At 49.2% G+C, this 8346-nt stretch overlaps 1 pseudogene; it reads right to left on the reverse strand.

The window, feature by feature from the left end:
• Positions 1 to 4227: 4227 nt before the first annotated feature.
• On the reverse strand, positions 4228 to 7645 carry LOC100982586 (aconitate hydratase, mitochondrial-like; annotated as a pseudogene).
• Positions 7646 to 8346: the final 701 nt, after the last annotated feature.

Raw genomic sequence — 8346 nt, forward strand, 5'->3', positions numbered from 1 at the left:
GATCAGGAGGTAGACCACCATCAGCGTCCCCCGACCTTACAATGTTGCATTGTAGTAATTAATACAATATGAAATCATTTTTATGTTATTGAGAAGAATTTGGAAAATATAGAAAACCATGGAATAAAATTAAAAATAATCATTGTCGGCCAGGCGCAATGGCTCACACCTGTAATCCCAGCACTTTGGGAGGCCGAGGTGGGCGGATCATGAGGTCTAGGAGTTTGAGACCAGCTTGGCCAATATGGTGAAACCCCATCTCTACTAAAAATACAAAAATTACCCGGGCGAGGTGGCTCGTGCCTGAAGTCCCAGCTACTCGGGAGGCTGAAGCAGAAGAATCACTTGAACCCGGGAGGTGGAGGTTGCAGTGAGCCGAGATGGTGCCACTGCACTCCAGCCTGAGTGACAGAGCGAGACTCCATCTCAAAAATAAAAAATAAAAAATAACCATTGTCTCTCAACTTGACACTTTTTTTTTTCTTTTTTGAGACAGGGTCCTGCTCTTTTGCCCAGGCTGGAGTGCAGTGGTGAAATCATGACTCACTGCAAACTCTGCCTCCTGGGCTCAAGCAATCCTCCCACTGCAGCCTCCCTAGTAGCTGGAATCACAGGTGTGCACCATCATATCTGGCTAATTTTTATAGTTTTTGTAGAGACAAGGTTTTGCCATGTTGCTCAGGCTGGTATCGAGCCCCTGGGCTCAAGCGATTTGCCCACCTCGGCCTCGAAAAGTGTTGGGATTACAGGCATGAGCCACCCTGCCTGGCCATGATAACCTGAACAATTTGATAATGTGACTTTTAAATAACTTTTCTTATTATAGCTTCATACTCATATTCATATTCATAATTAAAAATCTGGAAAATACAGAAAAGTATAAAGAAGCAGATATGAATTCCTCGTAACCCCACAGTTTATATGTATTATACCAGACTTACTGATAGTCTTTCTGTAAATGCCCTTTTAAAAATTATGGTATATTGGCCAAGTGTGGTGGATTATGCCTGCAATCCCAGCACTTAGGGAGGCTGAGGTGGGTGGATCACCTGAGGTCAGGACTTCGAGACCAGCCTGACCAATATGGTGAAACCCCGTCTCTACTAAATACAAAACATTAGCCAGGTGTGGTAGTGCATGCCTGTAATCCCAGCTACTCGGGAGGCTGAGGCAGAAGAATCGCTTGAACCTGGGAAGCAGAGGTTGCAGAGAGCCGAGATGACACCATTGCACTCCAGCCTGGGCAACAAGAGCAAAACTCCATCTCAAACAAACAAACAAACAAACAAACAAAAACAGTATATTTTACATAACCTATTCCTTCCACTAAATATAGCATGAATATTTTCTCATATTATGGAATATTCTTTTAAAACATTATTGTAAATGACTATATAGTATACCATCTTGCACATGTAAAATTCTTATAAAGAGTTGTTTTAAGTTTTCAAGAGACAAATGAAATATATTTGCTTTTTAAAATTAATTATAATGGTTCCATGCAACACACATAGGAAAATTCAGAAACAGAAAAAAACCGGAGCTGGGTGCGGTGGCTCACACCTGTAATCCCAGCACTTTGGGAGGCCAAGGTGGGCAGATCACCTGAGGTTGGGAGTTCGAGACCAGCCTGACCAACATGGAGAAACCCCGTCTCAACTAAAAATACAAAAATTAACCAGACGTGGTGGCACATGCCTGTAATCCCAGCTACTTGGGAGGCCGAGGCAGGAGAATCGCTTGAACCCAAGAGGCGGTGGTTGTGCTGAGCCAAGATCACGCCATTGCACTCCAGCCGGGGAAACAAGAGCGAAACTCCGTCTCCAAAAAAAAAAAAAAGAAAAGAAAAAGAAAAAACCCCACTTGCAATCCTACCTTTTTTTTTTAAATGCATGTCTTATTCTATACACAAATCAACACACACGTATATATGCCTTTTTTTTTTTTTCTCTGAGACGGAGTTCTGCTCTTGTTGCCCAGGCTGGAATGCAATGGCACAATCTTGGCTCACTGCAACCTCCATCTCCCAGGTTCAAGTGATTCTCCTGCCTCAGCCTCCCGAGTAGCTGGGATTACAGGCACCCACCACCACACCTGGCTAATTTTTGTATTTTTAGTAGAGACGGGGTTTCTCCATGTTGGTTAGACTGTCTCAAACTCCCGATCTCAGGTGATCCACGTATCTTGACCTCCCAAAGGCCTCCCAAAGTGAGCCACCACACCCGGCCTATGTATATATACCTTTTAAATTTTTTACTTATAAATCTATTCTGAATATTTTCTTAAATCAATAAAATTCTATAGAACAATTATTTATTTATTTATTTAGAGACATGATCTCACTTTGACACCCAGAATGGAGTGCAGTGGCACCATCACGGCTCACTGTAGCCTCGACCTCCCTGGGCTCAGGTGATCTTCCCACCTCACCTTCCTGAGTAACTTGGGCTGCAGGTGTGCACCATCATACCTGGCTAATTTTTATATTTTTTGTAGAGATGGGGTTTTGTCATATTGCCCAGGTTGGTCTTGAACTCCTGGGCTCAAGCAATCTGCCCACCTTAGCTTCCCAAAGTGCTGGGATTACAGGCATGTGCCACCACACCTGGTTAATGTATTTAATTTTTTTTTTTTTTTTTGTAGAGACACAGTCTCATTGTGTTCCCCCAGGCTAGTCCTGGCTTCAACTGATCCTCCCGCCTCAGCCTCCCAAAGTGCTGGGATGACAGGCGTGAGCCCCAGCTCCCAGCCTTCACTGACATTCTGATTAGCAAGCTGGCTTTCCCCTACCCCTGCATTCCAACATGGCGTCCACTCTCTAATCCTCCCACCATCTACCCATTTTCCTTTGAATTAGACGGATGCTTAATAACTTCTCTAGGATACGGTTAGTGACAAGATAAATAACGCCCTTCGGCTAGAATTGGCCACACCCTGAAATTACCTAAGTCAGTAACATTTAGCAAACACTTATAAAACTCCTCTGATGTTCATAACATTTCATGAAATGTTGGATGTACAAATATTAACATGATATGCCCCCCACCCTCAGGAGGTGCTCAGTCAGTGGGGAATGTGGACACACAGGTGGGTTGTCTGGGGCAGAGTCTGTGCACTGAGCTGAAGGCATGCTGCGCCATCTGCCTGAGTTCTCCCCATTTAGAAATATTTGCGGTTGCACATTGCCCTGAATGATACGTGATAGGAAAAGAACTGGGTGTGAGGCATACAGCAGGAAAACAGATTGAGCAGCTTGGACGGCACATCAGGACGGGGCACTGAGACCTGTCCTGTGTGATCCTTTATATAGAAACAACAATAATAATACCTAGCAACTCTTTCACTCCTAAAGATAATCAGTACCCAAAGCCCATCCCTTCCTCTGCCCTTGCTCAGTCCCTTGTAGGTGCTGTGCTCCCTCCTGCCCCAGGGCCTTTGCACAGGCCACATCCTGCCCAGAACCTGCTTCCTGACCTCTTTGACTGGATAAGACTTTCTCAAGCTGCAGATCTTGGCTCAAATATCACTTCCCCAAATGATGTAGGGGAAATATATATATCAATATATCTTTTGTGTTCCCCCAAAAGATATTTTGAAGTCCCAAACCTGCCCCCCGCTGTAGCCGTGAAAGTGACCTTATTTGGAAATGGGGTCTTTGCAGATATAATCAAGTTAAGATGAGATCACGCTGGAGTAGGAAGCCTACATCCAATGACTGGTGTTTGTATAAAGGAAAGAGATGTTTGGACACAGACAGAGATAGAGGGGAGAATTTCAGGTGACACCAAAGGCAGAGACTGGAGTGATACATCTACAAGCCAAGGAATCCCAAGGGCTGCCAGCAATGCCAGATGCTGGGAAAGGGCCGGGAAGGAGCCTCCCCCAGGGCCTCCAGAGGGTGCACGGCCCTGCCTAACCTCAATCTCGATCTTCCAGCCTCCAGAACTGTGAGAATAAAATCCTGTCGTTTCAAGCCCCTCAGTTTGTGGTACTTTGTCATGACAGTGCTGGGAAACTAACACACCAAGCAAGCATTTCTCTACCTCCCCAATTAGAACACAGGGTTCCCCTCTGAAACACTTGTCATGGTTCTATTTATATATTCATTGTGTCATTTAACTACCATTTATCTCCCCGACCAGGTTATCAGCTCCATGAAGGCAGCATCTTTCCCTGCCCAGGGCCTGGTGTGTAAGGTCGGAATAGTTCCTGAATGAACACGTGGCTCATGGGGCAGGTATCCACACCCGGCCACGTGCTGACGTACGTGCGACACAGGAGGGGACCGGATGAGAATTTCAGAGTCCGGTGCCGCCATCCACTCGTGGTCCTGAACACTCCACTGTGGGACTGCTTTGGTAACATGACCTTGCAAGCAATGCTTCATTTAATCCTCACAGCAGCTCAACCCACTGATCCCAGCATTATTCCTACTTTATGATACAAAAATTAAGGGTTGCCGGAAGTTATGGTACTAGTGAATGGCAAAGCCAGAGCTTGAGTTTAGATTTGTGGGACTCCGCAGCATATGGTGCAAACATCAAACACCTTCCAGAACTCTTGCTCTGTTCTGTTGGCTAGGACAGGTCCTACGCTGCAGGGTAACTGCGTGTGGTTAAACTTGTCATTCAAATTTGCAAAGGCAGTCCAGGGATCATCCCTGGGCCGGGTGCCTCATTTGCTCAACGCTCTGCATCTGGGGTCTGGAGCCCTCTAAGTAGTAAAACTCTTCATATCAATCACCTGCTTAAATCCCACTGCTCTGGAGGTAGAATACCCTCGGTGCTGTGCCCACTGCAGACATGTCTACTGCTCTCACCCCACACGTTCACCCCACAGCATACCCTGGACCCTGGACCCTATTCTAGCCATGTGGTGTTATGTGCGATCCCCCAAACAGCTGCCCTTAATACCTCCCCACAGCAGCTTGCTGAATCTGCCTTTTTAAATTTTTTTTTTTTTTTTGGCTTCTTGTTTTCCTTACAAGAACAACAGGTTCTCTAGAATCCTTCAGCCACCAATAAAATGTTCAGGCAGGGGGAAAACTTTAGATGGGAGTCTTGTCAATAAAAATAAATACAGTTGCATGGAGCTGCTTAAGATTGGAACCAAACACTAAAAATAGGAAGGCAGGGGCTAAAAAGTTGTTTTAAGAACCTCCCCCAACCACAGTCACTCTGTGGGCTGAGCGGGGAGCAGGAAGCATGTCTGGTCACACCATCTTGGAATCAGAACCCATGGCTGGATGGATCGGATCTGCTGATGGCGCACGTGGAGCTGAACTTGAACATGACGCCAGCCCTGGGGGGCGAGGTTGGGGGTGTGTTGGGAGGCACTGCCCTCACTGCTGCAGCTCCTTCATTCTGTTGAGGGCACTGCCGGCACAGAACCACTTGACCCGCATCTCATTGAAGGTGTGGTTCAGGAGGATGGTCTCCTGGGTCCCACTGGGGTGCTTGATGATGCACTTCAGGGGCTTGTCAGGGGCGAAGTCCTTCAGGCCCTGAATAGTCAGCTTGTCCACAGGGTGAACCTTGTTGTAGTCGCCTGGGTCAGTAAAAGTCAGGGGCAGCAGGCCCTGCTTCTTCGGGTTGGTCTTGTGGATCCTGGCAAAGCTCTTGGTGATGATGGCCCGGCCCCAGAGGTGGGGAGGCTCCAGCACTGCGTGCTCCTGGCTCGAGTTCTCGTCCCCGATCACCACCCACCTGATGCCATGTTTCTTGTAGTAGCGGGCAGTGTCAGGGACGGGGCCAAACTCCTGGGTGACGGCACTGCACACGGAGTTGGCCTGGCTGTTTTCAATGTTGATGGCACCAGTGAGCAGGTTGTTGGAGATGTTGTCCAAGCGCCCACAAAACTTGAGCCAGGGGCCAGCAGCCAAGATGTGGTCAGTAGTACACTTCCCTTTGACCTTGATGAGTATCTGCAGGTCCTCCAGGTCCTTGCTATCCCACTTGTCAAAAGCCTCCAGGAGCTGCAGGCGCTGGCTAGTGGGGCTCACATCCACGTGCTGGCCACTGCTGTCCTGTGGGGGGTGCTGGTAGGGGTCCTGCCCTGGGTCAAACTCCGCTTGGGGAAGGTCGTCTGCATCCGGAGCCTCTAGCTTGAACTTCTTCCTATCTTTGCCCATCAGGTAGTTGGTCTCTGGGTTGAACTTGAGGATTCCCACAATGGCCAGGGCTGTGACAATCTCTGGGGACGTGACGAAGACATGGGTCTCAGGGTTCGCGTCATTGCAGCCCGTGAAGTTCCTGTTGTAGGAGGTGACGATTGTGTACTTCTTCCCCTTCTTGATGTCCTTCGTGTCCCCGCGGCCAATGCAGGGGCCACAAGCATTGGCCAGGACGATGCCACCCACATTCCTCAAAATCTGTGCGTAGCTGTCCCACTCAATGGTGGCGCGGATCTGCTCGGAGCCTGGAGTGATGGTGAAGTGGGACTTGCACTTGAGGTCATGGGCCATTGCCTGCTTGGCCACAGCTGCTGAGCGCCCGGGATCTTCATAGCTTTAACTGTTGCAGGTACCAATCAGACCTACTCGGATGTCCAGAGGCCATCCTTCCTTCTCTGCCACCTTGCCCACTTCTGCCACAGGGTGAGCCTGGTCGGGGATGAAGGGCCCATTGATGTGCGGCTTCAGCTCACTGAGGTTAATTTCAATTAGTTGGTCATAATGGCAGCCAGGGTCAGGCACCAAGTGATCCTGGAATTCATCAGCTAGATTGGCAATGTCTGTCCGGCCGGTCTTGCTTAGGTACTTCCTCATCCTGTGGTTGTAAAGGAACACGGAAGTGGTGGCCCCAATTTCTGCGCCCATGTTGCAGATTGTCGCCATGCCAGCACAGGAGATGGAGTCTACGCCAGGCCTGTGATATTCCACGATTGCACTTGTGCCACCTTTCACTTTGAGGATGCCTGCCACACCTTCAGGATCACGTCTTAGGGTGAGGTCCAATCGGAGAGGGAGCCCGTTAGCTTCATGCCAATCACCTTGGGGCACTTCATCTCCTAGGGGATCCCAGCCATGATCTCCACAGCATCGGCACCCCCAACTCCAATGCAGATTCCCCCCAGGCCGCCACCACTGGGGGTGTGGGAGTCAGTGCCAATCAGAAGAACCCTAAGGTATGCATAGTTTTCCAGTATAATCTAATGAATGATTCCAGATCCAAGCCTCCAGAAGTCCACGCCATATTTGGCACCTGCAGTTGCCAGGAAATTATAAACTTCCTGGTTGATGTCCTTGGCCTGGCGCAGGTCTTTCTCGCCCCCGAGCTGGGCCTCTTTCAGATGGTCACAGTGGATGGTGGACGGCATGGCCACCTTGGGCAGCCCACTGCTGATGAACTGCAGCATGGCCACGCGGTCCGGCCACAGCCACAGGTGTCTTGCCCTGCTCGATTTCCTGGCTGGCCGGGTCATCCAGGTGTCCATACACGATCTTCTCCAAGAGGGTCAGAGGCCAGTTCAGTCGTTTGCAAACAATGTTAATGTTCTTCTCTAGCAGGTCATAGTGGATGTACTCATTGGGCTCAAAGTGGCTCATCGCCATCTTGGCCCATTGGCACAGGACTGAGGCCACATGGTATTGCCGCACACCCAGAGCTTTCTGCAGCCGGGTCACCAGTGGGCTGTAGGGAGCCATTTTGTGCACTGACAAAGATGAGGTCGTGTGAATCTGCCTCTTTATCAGCGATGTCAATCTCTCCGGTTGGCTGCTCCAAGACGCCATCCCTAACCCCGTCTGGTTAGGGATAAGATGAGACGCCTCTTCTCACTGTTGTCACATCAGCCTGAGCAACCTCATCACACAGACTCTCTGTCACTTGCTCATCGCCCACCAGACATCCAGGACCTCTGTGTGGCTGGCAGATGAGTGAGCATGAAGTGTGCGGATCTGGGAAGCCTCTGGGCTCCGGCACCAGACACACCTGGCATGATTCCTGCCTCCTCCGGTTGCTGGCTAGAAACCCTTTCACCAGACGCCTAGGTTGCTTAAGGTTCATTTTCCTCATCCGCAAAGTGAACATCCTGTTACTCATCTTGCAGGGATGATGGAAATACTGAATTATATCTACAAATAATTGCATATATTAACAATGTCAGCCACATAGTAAATTTTCATTCCTTGCATATATCACCACCTAGTGGACATCTTTAACCAATAAGATTAAATCCGCTTGGACATTCCAGGCACGATTTCACACTCCTCCTTTCCATCCTGCCATCCTCAGCAACTCGCTGGATACACCTGGACTGGTGCTGTCCGGCCTGCAGGCCGCCAGCCCCATGTGGCTGCTGACCACTTCAGCTGTGGCTAGTTGGAATGGAGACGCGCCCTCAGTG

Source organism: Pan paniscus, chromosome 1 (genome assembly GCF_029289425.2).
Source record: "Pan paniscus chromosome 1, NHGRI_mPanPan1-v2.0_pri, whole genome shotgun sequence".
In the NCBI taxonomy this organism is placed as follows: domain Eukaryota; kingdom Metazoa; phylum Chordata; class Mammalia; order Primates; family Hominidae; genus Pan; species Pan paniscus.